This window comes from Equus asinus, chromosome 9, assembly GCF_041296235.1.
Source record: "Equus asinus isolate D_3611 breed Donkey chromosome 9, EquAss-T2T_v2, whole genome shotgun sequence".
In the NCBI taxonomy this organism is placed as follows: domain Eukaryota; kingdom Metazoa; phylum Chordata; class Mammalia; order Perissodactyla; family Equidae; genus Equus; species Equus asinus.
The window spans coordinates 5,286,473-5,302,015 of NC_091798.1; positions in this window are offsets into that span (position 1 = coordinate 5,286,473).

Sequence of the window (15,543 nt, forward strand, 5' to 3'; positions counted from 1 at the left end):
TGTTAGCCCAGGTGCCAATCTTAAAAAAAAAAAAAAGGAAAAGAAAAATGAGGTCAGGCCAAATTAGATTTACACCAAATGGCTTCCTCATATACTCCAATATATCCTATTGCTTGCCATTTGTTTGTCAGTTGGGATGGTGAAATAAAATTCTCTTTTAAAATAACAAAGAAAATAAAAAATATACAGAAAAGTAAATAAGAATGGAATCAAAACAATACACTGGAAAAAAAAAAGAAGGCACTAATGGTGAAACCATACTAAGCCAGACACAAACACATATTGTATGGGTCTGTTTATGTCAAATACCCAGAATAGGCAAATCCGTAGAGACAGAAACCAGATTGGTGGCTCCCAAGAGCGAGGGAGAATGGGGGGAGGTGGGGGGGGACTGCATAAAGAGTGCAGGGTTCTCTTTGGGTTGATGAAAAATGTTTTGGAACCATAGTGGTAATGGTTGTACAACATTGTGAATGTTCTAAAAGCCACTGAATTGTACACTTTAAAATAGTGAACTTTGTTGTAAATGCACATTTGGAAAGCGAATGTCTTCTGTCTTTGTAACCCTGGGGAAGGATACAGTATCTACAGAGTATCTCCCAAATGATTAACAGAAGTCAACAGCGTGAAAAGCAGGCGCTGTGGCAACTTCTAGTTTTATAATTTTGTATTTTATAAGCATGCATTACCTTGATAACAAAAAGCATAAAGCAAAATGTACAGGCAAAAGTTATCTTCACATAATTTAAATGAGAATTGACTTTGAATAAAAATGTAAGGTTGCTGAAAAAAAATAGTGAACTTTGAATTTCACCACAAAAAAAGAATTTTTAAAGGAAAGTGCTTTACATGAAAACATGAATTAAAAACTATATACAGCATGGGGAAATAGCAAAAAATCATAAAGATCATCCAAGAAAGCCGAAAGTTTAGGAAATATTGCTTTGGCCAGAGTACTTGAAAACAGTAGTTCTAGAGAAAAGTGTCTGCGCTGCCAGACCAGCAGTAGCAGGCAGGAGGCCTCCTCTTTAGGGAGGGGCGTCCAAGTGGATGAAGGGGCAGGAGGATATTTTGAGATATCTGACTTTGTTCTTTCTGCTCTGGAATTTCACCCCCTGACTGAGGCAGGCGAGCTCATTGCCCCAGGGAGGGAGCAAAAACAAGAAGAAAGGACTCTTTGTGGCTTTCACCTCCTACAGCTCAGAACCCTGTGGGGAAGAGAGCTTTGCAAAAATATTTTTGGGCTTGAGGAGGGAGGTCAAAAAGGCTGTAGATTTGTCTACAGCGAGGGGACAGATGAAGACAAATGGGAGCAGAGACCCTGGTAGGTCTCCCATCTTGGAAAAAATCCTTTCTTGACCCTACATTGCCTTCCAGCTACTGCCCCATTTCTCCACTTCCCTTTATAACCAAACTCCAAAAATTTGCTTAGATTCATTGTCTTCAATTCCTCCCCTCCTTTGTGCTTAATCTCCCTGAACTGTGGCTTTCTCACCCCTGCCACACGCCCAGTCCTCCCACCCCCCCCAGTCCTGCCCCTCCCCCCCCCCCCCCCCCCCCCCCCCCCCGCCCCGCCACCCCGTCTGCTCTTGTCAAGGATGCCATTCACCTTCAATGTTGTTAAGGCATTTGGCTAATTCTCCATCCTCACCTTGGCCCATCAGCAGCATTCCATGCAATTGACCCCTGCTCCTCCTCGAAACACCGTCTTCTCTTGGCTTCTAGGGCACCACACTCTTCTGATTTCCCTCCTACCTCACAGTTGCTCCTTCTCAGTGTCTTGCTGATTTTACTCACTCTCACTTCCTTCAGCTGTTTGCTAAATGTCACCTTTCAGTGAGGTTTTCCCTCATGACTATTTCAGAGCATGCCTTTTCCACACCCCCAACCAAACCAGCACAACTTCTATCCTGCTTTGTTTTCTACCATCTGTCACCATTTGACTTGCTATGTGCTTTATTTATTTTCAGTCTCCTCACTTCTAGATTGTGAACTTCATAGGGCCTTTTATTCTGTTCTCTCGTTTCTCAGTGTAGAAATGTTTCTAGCACTTGTTAGGCCCTCTCCAGATATTTCTAGAATGAAGGTGAGCAAGAGAGGGCCTCCTAAATCTCAGGGAGCAGAGGTTGTTTGGCTTGTGGCATTGTCGCAGGTTTCTGGTCCCCTAGGAGGCACCGGATGCTTTTGGAACTTTTGGTTACATCTGATCATCCCACCTATGATTTTAGCCACAGCTATGGTGACACAGCTACTGTGTACACTGTCAGTGCCTCATTTCAAGTATCCACTGTGGGTCTCTCTGCTTTTCTGCTTCAGAGCTTTCTCCTATGCCTCAGGAGCTCTCTCAACCCACAGGCATAGTCTGGGAGTGCGGGAGAGTTAATGCCTTCTGGGGCACCCTTCCACCAGTAAGGGACAGAAGCCAAAACACACTTGGTTGAATTTTCCTTCTATCCTGTGTCATTCTCCTCCCTTCCTGCCTCTCTTTCCCTGGAATCATCTATCAAATAAACTACACCCAAGTTCTAGACTCATGCTCTGCTCTTATGGGGATTCAAGCTCAGGCAGGTAGTAGGAAGTAGCATTAGAAGGCAGACCATAGGGATAGAAATCTAGAACTGGACCACCCACCTTTCGGAAGGCAACAAGACCTCTCACCACTGTTGGTGGGGGGTGGTGATGACCCTTAGTGTCCAAGTATAAGACTCTTACCTTTGGTAGACTGGAAGGAGAGAGAAGTTGAAGAGAAAACTTGGCTCATGTAGTAGCTTTGGCACTTGAAAGATGTGGAGGAAGCTGTAATTACAAGGATTATGGAGGTTGTTGGCTTTTCTAAACTGCCTTAGAAGCTTTGAAGAAAGAATGAAAGATTCAGGTTGGTCTGCTCAACTCGGCGTGAGGTGAAAGCCAGAAGGTCTCCCAGGACAGCATGTACAGTCATGCTCACTTCTGTGGCCGGGAGGCAGAGCATGCTGAAAACAAGGCCCAGAATTTCATCTTAAGGGCAGCAGAGCTGCAGACAAGACCCATATGTCCTCCATAGTTTTCTCCATAGTTTTCTTATACTAAAGGTGGGGCTTTTGAAGGGAAGGAATGGGACCCAAGGCCTGGCATGGGGATGTTTGGGTGGATATACCTAAGAACCTTGGGCCCCAGAACCCTTGAATCCTCCTGACCAGCAGTAGCTGCCTCCTTCCCCTTGATAGAGAACAGCCTCATTTTGCCTGGAGGCAATGCAAAGATCTCACCTGAGGTGAATGTCTTATAAAAGATGCTAATCCTTCTCAAGGTCCACCTCTCATTGCCTCCAGACCAATAACTAGGATGGGTTCTTAGCATAGCCCAACAGTGAAGCATAGCCCCTCCTCTAGGAGGAAACAGCTTGATCACCCATGTTTAACCCACGTCTAGTAGGACCAGGGGGAACACACGTGGGAGTGGATCTTGAGAGTACCACATGGCGTGAGATATGTAAGACTGGGTAGGGAGTTGATTGACATGGGAGCATTTCCCATGATTCCAGACTTAAAGTCCTGCCCAGAGCACCCAGAGCTTTTCCTCATGTACTACTGGATGACTCCACAAGCTTGGACACGATGGTGGCCTACAGTCAATGAAGTGGAAATGCCAGAACTGCCTTGGCTGAGTTTTAAAGAAGGTGTCTGAAGGCTCAGGGAAGTGGGAATGTTAGAATGGGTTTATTACGTGAGACCAGAAGACCTGCCATTGACCATGTTCTCTGGGAGCTGCCCAGAGGATGCTCCCTTTGCTAAGGCAGTACAGGGAGCAATGTGTCACTGAGAAGCTGTTGGTGGCTGTCACTTGTAGTCCAGGGCTGACAGCAGGAGATGCTGCCATGAAACTGGGCTTCTAGTGTCATTGGGGATGATGGAATTCTGGGATGGCATTTAACCATTCCAGATGGTGATATTTACCCATCAGAGGCCAGGAGGGCATTCTTACCATACTTTGCAGCAAGACTGCAGTGGTAACTAGGGGGTCCTTGCTTCTCAGAGACTTGTGCAATGATGAGAATAGGCCATGGTGTTGATAAGGGGAAAATAAATGGGTGGCCAAGGGAGGCAGGGGTAAGTGGTAGAAAGGGTCAAGGAACAAGGAGGAGAGACAAGCAGCAGAGATCTGACAATCTCGCTATTAAAATGCCTTACAGGCCGGCCCCACTGGCCTTGTGGTTAACTTTGGTGCACTCTGCTTCGGCGGCTCAAGTTCGGTTCCTAGGTGCGGACCTGCACTGCTCTGTTAGCAGTCATGCTGTGCTGGCGGCCCACATACTAAAAAAAAGGGGAAGATTGGCACAGATGTTAGCTCAGGCCGAATCTTCCTCAGAAAAAAATAAAAGCCTTAGTATTAGGTCAGTATTTAGACACACCCTAGGAAAGGTAGGTAGAGAAAACTCCAAATGGTGGGGAATCATCTACCATTGCACTGAAGCGGCAGGTTTGACTGACAAATTGAGTGATAGAAAAACCTTTAAAAACTGCTTTTCTTTGCATGCCAGAGAATGTGTACCAGCCACAAATACTAACAAGGAGACTGGGCAGTACCGGATGCTGAGGCACAGCATGCAGAGAAATGAATGGTCAATGACTGAGCAAGTTCAGGCCTTTGGGGTGCTTATTTCCAGCCACTATAACAAAATACCATAGATTGTCTGGCTTACGTATGAATAGAAATTTGTTACTCACAGTTCTGGAGGCTGGAAGTCTGAGAGCAGGGTCCCAGCATGGTCAGGTGAGGGCCAACTTGTCATGGTCTCCTCATGGCAGAGAGTAGAGTGGGGAAGCAAGCTCTCTTGTGACTCCTATAAGGGCACTAATCCCATCGTGAGGGCTCCCCATCATGACCTCATCTAATCCTCATCACCTCCCAAAGGCCCCACCTCCTAACAGCATCACATTGAGGGGTAGGGTTTTGACATATGAATTTGGGGGAGCACATTCACCCCATACCCGGAACTGAAAGCAGGCTCAGCAAGCAGTAAGTGATGAGAGCAGGACCTCTACCTGAAGCCAGGGTGCTCTGCTCCTCAACCCACCCCATCACCCAGGTGATGGATGGCAGCTGGGACTGTAACATGGGCCAGTAAAAATGGTCAGTGGTTTCAGTTTTACAAGATGAAAAGAGGTATGGGAATGGCTGCACAACAATGTGAATGTGTTTAATACCACTGAACTGTACACTTAAAAATGGTTGAGATGGTAAATTTTATGTCATGTGTATTTTACCACAATAAAAAAATGAAGAAGAAATGGCCAGTGGTGACCGTGTAGAGATTGCGGTCCAGAATGGAATATTAGCTAGAGGAGTGTAAGAAGCAGCACAGCAGGGCCAGGCCCGGGGCTGAGTGGTCAAGTTCAGGCGCTCCGCTGTGGGGCCCAGGGTTTTGCCGGTTCAAATCCTGGGTGCGGACATGGCGCCACTCGTCAGGCCATGCTGAGGTGGCATCCCACATGCCACAACTAGAAGGACCCACAACTAAAAATACACAACTATGTACTGGGGGCTTTGGGAGAAAAAGGAAAAATAAAATCTTTAAAAAAAAACAGCAGCACAGCTATTAAGAGAAAAAGCAAACTATATCTGAAAAACAGTGTCTGTCTGGGAAACAGCCTGCAAATCCTGGGACAGAAGTGCTGGTGAGAACACGTGTAGGATAAAGGGAGAAGAGCAGCTGTGACTGCCTAGCGCGTGCAGGTGATGATCACGTGTCCGGAGGGCTAGTGCATTGTCTTTGCATTCGCTAAGATGGGGGGCTGTGCCCTCCTGCCTTTCGTAGGGCACCCCGGCTGTCTAGTCATACCTGGCTGGGGGTGTTTTCCAGAAAACCACCTGCTTGCCCCATGTCTAGCCAGGAGCAAAGTGTTCCCAGCCTTGCCCCATTTTCTACTTTTCTAGCCCCATCTGACTTAGCTCTGAACACCTCCCATCATCACTTTACCCTTGTCCCTGCCTGTCCCGTCAGTTCCAGCACACGTATGTCTCCTCTCTCACCTCATGCTCCTGGGACCACTCCTGCCATGACTGACCCCCTCGCCTGGTCAGTCTGGGAGGCCGTCTGTGTACTGCCTTGCCTGCTGATGATTCTCAGCCATGTCTAGCATGGGGACTCAATCACTCAGAAGCCTGTGTCTGCGGTGTCCCATGTGCCTCTGCACACGTGTGGGACAGGATTACCATAGAAGTCTATGGTGACCAGAGGGGACTGGGCAGGGACCAAAGGCTCACAGAGCCTGCTTGGTCACCGGGAACAGTGCCAACCGGGAGGGAGGGGGTCTCTCATGGGACCCTGGGAGCAGGAGTGGCGTAGGGCTGGGACTGGCCTTGGCTGCCCCTGGAGCTACAGAGCAGGAGGCTTGGCCCCTGCCCCCTTGGGAGCCACCACCAATAGCAGGTCTGCAGCTTTCTGTCCCCTCCTAATATATTGCACCTACAAAAATTTAACAATACTGTAATATCATCAAATATTCAATCCGTTTTAAACTGGTCCGTGTCCAACCTAGCTCTAATCAGCTACTGCCGAATTGAAGTAAGGGAAGTGGGGTCACAGGGCCTCTGTGTGCTCAACAGGGGCTGGGACTGGGGCTGGTCATGGACTCTCGAGATCCGTGTCCTGGGGCTACGCCAGCATCATCCCACAACTCCACAGAGAGAAAGGACAAGGCCAGTCAATGGCTTGGGTGTGGCCTGAGAAGTGAAAGACAGATGGGGGAGTGGGCCCTGGAGCCTCAAGACTTGAGCAGATCTATGAAAAGACTTAAGAGATGTATCAACCAGTCACAGAATGTGGACATTATTTGGCTCCTGATTTTCAAACAAACAAACTAAAATATAATACGTACTACCAAGAAAGACAGCACAAGACAGTCAAGGAAAGATGAAAATGGACTGAATATTTGAGCATGTTATATAGGGTTATTATTTTTTTAGTCCTCATCTTTTAGAGAGTGTGAATATTTACAGATAAAATGATAAGATTGATACCAACCTCTTAATCTCAAGTTCGTGTGCCCCTGCACAGTAAGCCCATCAGTGAGACAGGCTGCTTGGAGATGGACGAAGGTTTATTCAATTGGCCAAAATGAGAAGGCAGGAGGCTAGGTTCTCTCAAATCTGCCTTAACAATAGAAGAAAGCAGAGTTTTATAGAGCCGAGGGCTTGGCAGGAGGAGTTTCGGAGAAACAAAGGGATAATCTGTGTGTCTTTCAATCCAGATAAGCCCTTGGGCAATGCTGGGGGCTGGTTATCTGGTGATCATAACTTCCTTGAAGGTGTTCTTTTCCTTCTATAAAACAAGCTCATAAATCCTTGTGACCCTTGAGTTACCTCTCAGGTAAAACAAGAAAACAGCAAATTGACAAGATTAACTTGTCTTCAACTATGTCTGTGTTGGGAATAAGTTCAAAAGGTAATCATGTTCTTATTGAATATGTACAGTAACTCTCAGGTACCCAGCTTCAGGATGTCTGGAAATTTGCTTCCAAATATTCTAGGATGTGGGTGGGGGTAGTGGGTGGGAGTATAGATGAAAAAGGTTTGGTCATAAGAAGTTATTTATAGAAGGTGGGTGATGGGTACATGAGGGTTCCTTAGAGTATTCTCTCTAGTTTTGTATATGGTTGATATTTTCTGTAATAAAATTTTTTCAAAAGGAGAGAAAAAAAGGAAGCTTCAATTTTCCTTTTAACCATTAAAGAGATTTAATTAGAAATTAGAGAGGGCGGCCACGTGGCGCAGCAGTTAAGTGCACACGTTCCAATTCAGCGGCCTGGGGTTCACCGGTTTGGATCCCAAGTGCGGACATGGCACTGCTTGGCAAGCCATGCTGTGGCAGGCGTCCTACATATAAAGTAGAGGAAGATGGGCACAGATGTTAGCTCAGGGCCAGTCTTCCTCAGCAAAAAGAGGAGGATTGGCAGCGGATGTTAGCTCAGGGCTAATCTTCCTCAAAAAAAAAAGTTGTGATGAAATACACATAAAATTTACCATCTTAACCATTTTTAAGTGTCCGGTTCAGTGGCATTAAGTACACTGACACTGTTGTGCAGCCATCACCACCTTCTACCTCCCGAACACTTTTCTGGAACTTGGTAATAAAAAACCAGAATTTGGTTTGCAAGAACCATCTTGCAAAACTGAAATTCTGTATCCAGTAAACAACAGCTTCCCATTTCTCCCTCCCTTCAGCCCCTAGTAACCACCATTCTACTTTCTGTTTCTATGAATTTGACTAAGTACCTCATATAAGTGGAATCATACAGTATTTGTCCTTTTGTGACCAGCTGATTTCTCTTAGCATAATATCCTCAAGGTTCATCTATGTTGTAGCATGTGTTAGAATTTCCAGACCCCTTTTTTTTAGGGCTGAATAATATTCCATTGTATGGCTAGACCACATTTTGTTTATCCATTCATCTGTCAATGGACACATCAGTTGCTTCCATGCTTTGGCTACTGTGAATACTGCTGCTATGGACATGGGCGTACAAGTATCTCTTTGAGACCATGCTTCCAGTTCTTGTGCTGCTTGTGAGAAATATGCATGCTCTGCTATTTTCGTAGCCTTGGCTTATACGCAGACCTTCCTATTGTGATAAGGCAATAACTTTGTTCTTTAAGTTTTCCCAGGGGTGTGACAACCTCCGGAAAAGAGCCCTCCACTGGTATCTGTCACTTGTGACAAGAGAAAGGGATGATCTGGCATCTCAAGGACTACAACACCAGATGGTCAACATTCTGAGACCCCATTTTCAGCCCATTTGCCCTATAACTGCTTCAAAATGTTTTAGTTTTAAGATGGTTCTTTAGGACGCTAGTCCACCATCTTCCCCCTTGCTAGCAAGCTGTAATAAAAAAGACCCTTTCTCTCCTACCACCTTGCCTCTTGACTGTTGGCTTGTCTTTGCAGCAAGTAAAGGACCCCTTTTGGCGGTAACAGTAATAGTATGGGTGGTTTCCTTAGGGTCCTCTGTTTCCTTTAGGTCCCTTTCTTAGATGGGGTTCTGAGGTCATGTGCACCTCTTCAGACCCTCTTGCTCCCACTCACTTTTTATTCCAGCCCCTCTAGGAGACCATCCTGGGTAGATTTTGCACAGGTGCAGGTGCACAGAACTCTGCTGCAGCCCTGGAGTGCGGGCTCACCTTCCCCGCTGGAGCTTGCAACTCCTAGCGTTCCTTTCGACCAGGTGCCCTTGGCCCTCTGACTGGCTGGCATGGTGGAAGGGGCACTGGGTTTGGACATGGCCTGTAGTCTAGTTCCACTCTGCCCACTCTCTGACTGTGCACATCTCTGAACCTGGTTCTTGGGAGTTTGGGATTTCTGAGAGGCCCCAACGAGGCAGAGATGGTGAAGCACCCAGCAATGGGGTCTGGCCCTGAGATAGTCATTGAACCTAACTGCCTGAACTTGCATTCCCTCCCCCTCTCCCTCATAACCCAGCTTGTGAATGTCCCTCCCAAAAGTGATTCCTTCTGCTCAGCTGGAAGGCACCCCCAAACACTCCCTCCCACACCACTCCAAGTGACTTTGCTCTGCCCTTGGGCCTGACTACGGGCTTCCCTTTATCTTTTAGACTAGCCCAGACTCTTGACTCAGCAATAACTCAACTCTAAAATAATTATTTATCAAAGTCCAGGACCAAAACACTAGGTCTTATCAGTTGACAGACTCAGCCCTGAATGGGAAGAACCCAGGGGGAAGGGTGTGGAAGGTGAGGCACACAAGGACTTTAGTGCAGCGTGGGTGTTACTGACAGGCCAGGCTCTCTGGGGACCCACATGTCTCCTGACTGATTGCTTGATTGGGCGGGTTTTGGCTGAGCTCAGTCATTCAAAGGCTACATGAGATTAAGCCGTGCTGCCAAACAGGTGCTCTGTCTTTCCTGTGAGAGGAGACACACCGCCGAGGGTGGTCATTCCAATTGTTCACTGACACATCTCATTCCTCTCCTTTCAGGCCCATGGGGAGCTTTCACCTCCGGCCTCCTGAGGAAAGCTTTGGCCATGTGACTTATCTGGTTAATGAACTGTTGGCGGAAGCATATGTGTCACTTTTGGGCAGAGGCCTCTAAGGGCCATAGTGGTGGTTCCAGATGGTGGAGGCTCCATCAGCCTAAGCCTTGGAGGGAGGTGAGATGGAGCAGAGCCCCTCGACTGAAGATGGGTGTGTGGGATGAGCAGTGAGAAATCAACGTTGTTGTGTTAAGCCGCTGAGGTTTCGGTGGTTATTGCAGCACAGCCTGGCCCACGTTGACGAGTGCATCCTAAATTCTTTCTGAAACCAAACAGGGTAGAAGCGAACTAGCACACAGGCAGCTAGGCCGATTATTTCCCTTGAGACTGTGAGCCCCGAGAGTCCAGAATTCATTCCTGAATGATGGATGGCAGGTCAAGTGTCCTCGAATCCAAGCTCGTCCTGCTCTGAGCCCCATTCCTCCTGAAGGGAACAGAGCACACTTGCTCTGTAATGGTGACGGTCTCTCTGGATGTAACTTAGTCTTTTGGGTAATTCCTCAGTCTTTCAAATTTTCTTCCTTTTCCCCTTCCCATTCCATAGCAGACACTGGGCTGCCTGCATAATCCTTATTTCCCACTTCTGTGCCAACAGAACTCTGTTTGGGTTCCACCATCGGAGGAGATGCCCTGGTTCAGGGGTAAATCCTGACTTGTCTAAACCAATCATGACAGAGCCATCTCCCTGCCTGCGGTTGGCTGGGGCTGAGCTCGTGACCGAGATTTGACCATGGAGACAGATGTGGAAGTACTTGCCATGGGCCTTCTTGTTAAAAATAAACACAGGTAAAGAAATTGAATTTGTTATCCAAACCTTCCCCAAAAGAAAAATCCAAGCCCACTGATTTCACTGGTCAATTTTATCAAGCAGAAATAAATGCCTATCTTGTTTTGTTTTGGTTTTTTTTTGGTGAGGAAGATTGGCCTGAGATAACATCTGTTGCCAATCTTTCTCTTTTTTTTTTTTTACATGAGGAAGATTGTTTCTGAGCTAACATCTGTACCAGTCTTCCTCCACTTTTTATGTGGGACACCACCACAGCATGACTGACGAGTGGTGCTAGGTCCATGCCCAGAAACCGAACCTGTGAACCCAGGGCCGCTGAGGTGGAGCGCGGGAACATAACCACTACGCCACCAGGCCAATAAATGTCAATCTCATACAAACACTTGCAGAGAATAGAGGCGGGAGGAACACTGATACTTTCTTTGCTGAGGCCAGCATTACCAAGGACAGAAACCTGGGAAGGTATTGCAAAAAGAAAATTGCAGGGGCCGATCCCATGGCTGAGTGGTTAAGTTCGCGTGGTCTGCTTCAGCCGCCCAGGGTTTTGCTGATTCGGATCCTGGGTGTGGACATGGCACTGCTCATGGGCCATGCTGGGGCAGCATCCCGTATGCCACAACTAGAGGGACCTACAACTAAAATATACAGCTATGTACTGGGGGGATTTGGGGACCAAAAAAAAAGCAGAAAAAAATTTTAAAAAATTGCAGACCATAGCCCTCGTGAATATAGACCTAAACATCCTTACAAATCACCAGCAAATCAAATCCAACATTACGTAAAAAGATAACACATCATGGCTGAGTAGGATTTATCCCAGAGATACTAAGTTGTTTTCATATTTGAAAATCAGTCAATTCGTGCTTCTCTGCCTCTGCATCCTTGACAGCCCTAGAGACTACAGATCTATAAGCTCTCATTCAAAATCTTTACTTATGTTTCAGAATGCAGAATTTCCTGGATTTTAGGACGTTATATGACACCCCCATCAGACTCCAAGGCAGCACCTCCTGATGAAACACATTAATTAATGGTTCTGCAGCAGAATGTAAAAAATATTCTTATCAAGCAAGACGAGTCAAGACTGCAAATACCTGTGGATTAGTCCACATTGAGTCTTGCTGCTGAATGAAATAGCCTCAAACCTAGCAAAGCCCAGACATCTTTCTGGTCTTCAGAACTTTGTGAATTTTGGGTTGAGGATAGGGACTGTGGACATGAATCATTCTTCAATGCTTTCGTCTGCATTTCCCTGACTACTTGAGATGTTGAACTGACACTGGCCCTGATATTGGTCCCCGTGTGTTAATCCAGCACATGTGGGGTTAAAACCGAAAGCACTCATCCCCTTTACTGCTTACTCTTTGGCTATCTGGCACCAGAATCCTCCCTCCACGGAGGCAGACAAGGACACCCACCTGTGGATTCCCTTAGCTCACCAGCCCTTTTCCTACAAGCAGCCACATTCCTTGCAAGCTTTAAAACCCCTTGCCTCCCATCTTTTGGGGAGATGAGAGAAATTTGAGGGCTCACTCTTGTCTCCCGGCTGACATCGCCTGAAATAAAAACCTTTCCTTGCTGTAAGCCTGGTGTTCAGGTTTTATTTGGCTCCTCTTGTGTGGTGGGTGAAGAACCTATATTTGTGTCCAGTAACATAACTACTATTCATAAGCTTCAGGCCATTCACACGTCCTGGCTTCTTACTGGTCTATTAAAATCATTAGTACCATTGCACCTTAGGGTTTTTTTTTTTTTTTTTTTAGGAAGATTAGCTCTGAGCTAACATCAGCTGCCAATCCTCCTCTCTTTGCTGAGGAAGACTGGCCCTGAGCTAACATCCATGCCCATCTTCCTCTACTTTATACGTGGGATGCCTACCACAGCATGGCTTGCCAAGGTGGGGCCATGTCCGCACCAGGGATCCAAACTGGTGAACCCTGGGCCACCGAAGTGGAATGTGTGCACTTAACCGCTGCACCACCAGGCCACCCCCCCGCACCTTAGGGCTCTGACCTTTTGTTTTTCACATATTTTATAAAGTTGGTCTCAGTCTATCATTTGCTTATGTTTCTTATTGTATCTTTTTCTGGGAAAACTTAAAATTGGTATGTAGTCAAATACGTATTTTTCTTTTTGTCTTCTTGGTTTCCAGACTTACATAGGGAGGTTTTTTCCACCCCAAAGTTATGCATTTTTTTGTTTTTTCTTCTATTATCTTAATTGTTTTATTTTATTTTATTGAGGAAGATTAGCCCTGAGCTAATTGCTGCCAGTCCTCCTCTTTTCGCTGAGGAAGACTGGCCCTGAGCTAACATCCGTGCCCATCTTCCTCTACTTTATATATGGGACACCTCCCACAGCATGGCTTGCCATGTGGTGCCATGTCCGCACCTAGAATCCGAACCTGCTAACCCAGGCCACCACCGAAGCAGAATGTGTGCACTTAACCACTGTGCCACTGGGCCGGCCCCTTAATTGTTTTATATTTAGATGTTTATGGTGAAATCTTTAACACAGTAGAAAGGTAGTCTGGTGTTTTGAGTTATTTTAGAGCATGATTTCTCAACCACGGCGCTATTGACATTTGGGGCCAGGTAATTCTTTGTTGTGGGACCTGTCCTGTGCATTGTAGGATGTTTAGCAGCGTTCCCAGCCTCTACTCACTAGATATCAATAGCACCCCTTAGTTGTGAAAACCAAAATGTCACCAGGCATTGCCAAATGTCTGCTGAGGGGCAAAATCCACCATTTGTTTTTCCCTGTAAGCATGGACAATAACATCAGCACCATCCATCAAATAAATCATCTCTTTTTCCACTCAGCAGAAATGCCGTCTGAGCCATATATTATTAATCCCTCATATATATCTACTGCCATTTTTTCTTTTGGAGGAAGATTAGCCCTGAGCTAACATCTGCTGCCAATCCTCCTCTTTTTGCTGAGGAAGACTGGCCTTGAGCTAACATCCGTGCCCATCTTTCTCTACTTTATATGTGGGATGCCTGCCACAGCATGGCTTGCCAAATGGTGCCATGTCCGCACCTGGGATCCAAACCGGTGAACCCCAGGTCGCTGAAGCGGAACCGCGCACTTAACCGCTGCACCATCCAGCCGGCCCCTCTACTGCTATTTTTAAATTCTGCTTGTCTGTGTCTTGGTCAGTCTCCGCCCCCATTTTTCTATTCACAATATTCCGGGATCTACTCAGGCATTTATTCTCCAATTGAACTTTAAAATAATGTAAACCCGTTCTAATTGCATTGTCTAGCTAGACCTTCCAAACCAATCTTAAACTGTAGTGGCTATCCCTGTCTCGATCTGGATTTTAGTGGAAACAACTTTGATATCCCATTTAGTTTGCTTTATCCTTTTGGGTTTTGGTAAATCGTCTTCATCCTATTTAAGTATTTTCCTTCGATTCCTATTTAACTTATAATTTTATTAGCAATAAATAGAGAATTCTATCAAGTGCCTTTTTGAGGATATAATCACATGATTTTTCTTAATTTCTGGGAAAATGAAACATCATTTTTATTTCCTGGAATAAATCCTGTATTGGTTTCCTGTTTCTGCTGTTCAGACTGGATCTACTGACACACCCGTCTCTTCTGCCTGCCTCCAGCTCTCCCCATCTTCGTCTACTCCAGGCACTTCATCCACTTCAAGGCACTGACCTTCATATGACCTTGTCCCTCTCTCCCTTACTTCTCCTCTTATCCGGCCCGCACTTGATGCCTCCTGCAGGCCAGGCACTCCGTTCAGTGCTGGTGATAGCCGTTTAACCGACATTCTAGTGTGGGGAACAGGCAATAAAAAGTAATCACATAAATAAACAAGATAATCACGGAGTGTAGAAACACTATGAAGGAAATGAACAGAGGAGCTTAATAGAGAGAGACCCGAAGAAGGAGCTGGTAATGATGAGCTATTGGGGAGAGTGCTCCAGGCCGAGGAAACATCATTTGCAAAGGTCTGTGGGTGGAAAAGAGCAGCCAGGAGGTCAGTGTGACTGGAGTGTAGAGAAGGGGGCAGACAACGAGAGGAAGGTAATGAGAAGACGAGGAGGTATGGAGAAGTGACATCATGCAGGACCTTGTAGACCATAGCCAAGAGATGACTTAATTTGAAGTTGGTGAGAGCCACTGAAGGACGTAAAGCAGGGGAGTTACGCCATCCGATTTGTGGTGTTGAAAGATCACTCTGGACTGATAATGGTTATAGGGTTTCTTTTTTTAAATTTATTTTTATTTTTTATTTTTTTGAGGAAGATTAGCCCTGAGCTAACATCTGCCAATCCTCCTCTTTTCGCTGAGGAAGACTGGCCCTGAGCTAACATCCGTGCCCATCTTCCTCTACTTTATACGTGGGACGCCTACCACAGCATCTCGTGCTAAGTGGTGCCATGTCCACACCCGGGATCCAAACTGGCGAACCCTGGGCCACTGAAGTGGAACGTGTGCACTTAACTGCTGTGCCACCAGGCTGGCCCGGTATAGGGTTTCTTTTTGTGGGCGATGAAAATGTTCTAAACTTATGTATGTAGTGATGGTTGCACAACTCTGTGAATATACAAAAGAAATTGTATGATATGTGAACTATATCTTAGTAGAGCTGTTAGCAGGAAAAAAATCACTCTGTGATGAGAGTGACCAGGTAAAGGACAAGAGTACAGCCAGGGAGATCAATGGCACTCATCAGATGACAGAGGGGTGATGGAGCGGGGTCCA